General features: G+C 47.1%; 1 pseudogene; it reads left to right on the forward strand.

Annotated features, from left to right (window-relative positions):
• The first annotated feature begins 263 nt into the window (after positions 1-263).
• On the forward strand, positions 264-786 carry LOC138435534 (small ribosomal subunit protein uS19 pseudogene; annotated as a pseudogene).
• Positions 787-3,372: the final 2,586 nt, after the last annotated feature.

Below are 3,372 nucleotides of genomic sequence, written 5' to 3' on the forward strand. Positions count from 1 at the left end.
CATTTCACAAATAGGAGCAAGAAGAACCTTCTAGTAGGTTACCCACACCTCAAGGACAGACGTGGAAATGAACGATGTTGCAAGAATATGCATCCAGGGAAGTAGTGCAAACGACACGGTTCCCAAACCTTCCAGGGAGTGGCCCTGGGCTTGTGTCCTGGGGCTGAGTTTACAGGCACACCTCTACCCCAGAACTCAGAATCTGTGATGCAGTGATAAGCTATAGTAAGTTAACTTTTTTAAAAAGTCCTGATTTAGAGAACGAAAAATCCTTTCTCAAGAACCGGCAAGATGGCGGAAGTAGAACAAAAGAAGAAACGGACCTTCCACAAGTTCACCTACCGCGGCGTAGACCTCGACCAGCTGCTGGACATGTCCTATGAGCAACTGATGCAGCTATACAGCGCGCGCCAGCGACGGCGGCTGAACCGCGGCCTGCGGAGGAAGCAGCACTCGTTGCTGAAGCGGCTGCGCAAGGCCAAGAAAGATGCGCCGCCCATGGAGAAGCCCGAGGTGGTGAAGACGCACCTGTGCGACATGATCATTCTGCCCGAGATGGTGGGCAGCATGGTTGGCGTCTACAACGGCAAGACCTTCAACCAGGTGGAACTCAAGCCTGAGATGATTGGCCACTACCTAGGCGAGTTCTCCATCACCTACAAGCCCGTGAAGCACGGTCGGCCCGGTATTGGGGCCACCCATTCCTCCCGCTTCATCCCCCTCAAGTAACCTGCTGGCCAATAAAAGCAGAGATTTCTCTAAAAAAAAATAAAAAAAAATAAAAAAGTCCTGATTTATGGTGTTTGCCAATTCCCACTGTGTAAACACCCAAAGCGTGGAAGTATTATTTGCTCAGTTGTGTCCAACTCTTTGTGACCCCATGGACTATAGCCTGCCAGGCTCCTCTATCCACGGAATTCTCCAGGAAAGAATATTGGAGTGGATTTCTACTCCCTTCTCCAGGCCATCTTCTGGACCCAGGATGGAACTCGGGTCTCCTGGATTGCAGGCAGACTATTTACCATCTAAGCCAACATACGTCAGTCAATTTCAAGCTGCCAATGTGAAATTACAGAACCCAGCATTGGGCAGAGATCCACACAACAAAGTGGGCAGGGTTAGTGGGCTTCACAGAGGAGTGGCTGAACCACGTGCACCCTTAGGGCCCATAAATCAGGGCAGAAATGACCTGAAAGGTGCCCAGTGAGTGTCCTCTAGGAGGAAGCCAACAGCTTTGCATCACCTTCCAGTGTGGCAAACAGCACACAGCAAGACTCTTCCTTAAGAGGAAGGAACATTTTTTAAATGTATTCATTGGGCCACCTAATGTTATTGATTTTTTTCCTGAGATCTATAAAAGAAATTAGCATTAATTATGTTTTTTCCCTCCTCCAGGATTAGTCATTCAGTGAAGGATCAGAAGAGGGGTCAGTCGTTGAATGCCAGGCAAACACTACATGTGTCTTAACACAAGTTAAATAGGCACCTTGTTATTAAGAACACTCTTAACCATAAATATTGATCACAGGACTGCTCACTGCCAAGCTTTGTGGTAAATGTTGCACTCATGGTATCCCATCAGGTTTTCTCAACAGCTTCTTACCATGGGAAGTAGGTATCTGTATTTCATCAGCACTTGTGACCTGTGTCATAATTTTATGCTTGCCTAAAACAGAAAAAAAAAAGCGCCAATTAGTTGACACAAAGGTTTCTTCAGTTCAGTTCAGTCGCTCAGTCATGTCTGACTCTTTGCGACCCCATGGACGGCAGCATGCCAGGCTTCTCTGTCCATCACCAACTCCAGAGTTTACTCAAACTCATGTCCATTGAGTCGGTGATGCCATCCAACCATCTCATCCTCTGTCGTGCCCTTCTCCTCCTGCCTTCAATCTTTTCCAGCATCAGAGTCTTTTCAAACGAGTCAGTTCTTAGCATCAGGTGGCTAAAGTACTGGAGTTTCAGCTTCAGCATCAGCCCTTCCAATGAATACTCAGGACTGATTTCCTTTAGGATCTCCTTGCAGGCCAAGGGACTCTCAAGAGTCTTCTCCAACACCACAGCTCAAAAGCATCAATTCTTTGGCGCTCAGCCTTCCTTATAGTCCACTTTGGACTTACTGAAAGAGCTCTTTCAGGTTTACTTAAAGGTGTTTGCCCTACATCATTCCAGTGCATAGAGAAAAAGCAAAATACAAGTGAAATAAGTTGGTTACGGTGTGGTCAAACTTCCTCACATTCGGGGTCCACTCTTCTCATTATCCTTTGACTCAGAATCATGGTAGCCCGCCCCCCACACTGTTCTCCTGGGTACCAAGAGCCTGGGGATGTAGCACCACTAAAACGAGGCTCCACTGCTGTCTCTGGGGTTTTTGCCCTGGCAGCTGACATCTGGTCAGCAAGATTTTGTTTTTAATATTTATTTATTTGACTGCACTGTGTCTTAATTGCAGCATGTGGAATCTGGTTCCCAGACCAGGAATTGAACCTGGGTCCGCTGCATTGGGACCGTGGAGTCTTAGCCACTAGACTACTAGAAATGTCCCCCGGTCAGCAAGTTTTGATGTCCAGGCAGTGACAATTATATCCCGGCTACAGCCTGCCTGATATACAGGTTAAGACATGTCCTGATTTCTGAGATGGGAAGATATGAAAGACGTGTTTCTTGGAGTCCTCAAAAAGGACCAATTCCATTTAAATGAGTCCCACCTTAGAGGTAAGGTGCAGGAAAGTTTACTAACTAGCCCACAGTCACTCTAGGTAAGACATGGCAGAACCGGGATTGGAACTCCATCCAGCTGGCTCCTACTCGCCACCACAGTGTCCTGGGTTGTGAGTGTCTCCAGGCCAGCTCTCGATGGAGGGAACAGGAAAACAGGACCACAGACCACCTCCTGTCAGCCTAATGCAGGGAGAATCTATGTGGTTCACCACAAAGAGCAAAGGCCCAGGATGGCTACCTTCATGGTTAAAGGATAGATGACCCAGAACAAAATACTTCTTCTCATCTTCAGGAGAGCAGTGGGAAAAAAAAAAGCTGATAGGGAGTTCCTCGATGATTCAGTGATTAAGAATCACACAGGTTCGATCTCTGGTCCATGAGGACCCCACACGCCTCAGAGCAACTAAACCCGTGGGCCACGGCTACTGAGCCCAAACTCTCGAGCCCATGCTCCACAACAGGAGAAGCCATTGCAATGAGAAGCCCACACTCGCTGCAACTAGAGGAAGCCTGTGTGCAGCAATATAGTGAAAAATAAACTAATTTAAAAAAAAAACTAAGGGATAGTAAAAAGTGTTGGTGAGGATATGGAAAAATTAGAGACCTCATACATTGCTTTTAGGACTATAACATGGTTGCCATGGTTGTAGAAGA

The sequence above is a fragment of the Ovis canadensis genome, chromosome 3, assembly GCF_042477335.2.
Source record: "Ovis canadensis isolate MfBH-ARS-UI-01 breed Bighorn chromosome 3, ARS-UI_OviCan_v2, whole genome shotgun sequence".
Lineage (NCBI taxonomy): Eukaryota > Metazoa > Chordata > Mammalia > Artiodactyla > Bovidae > Ovis > Ovis canadensis.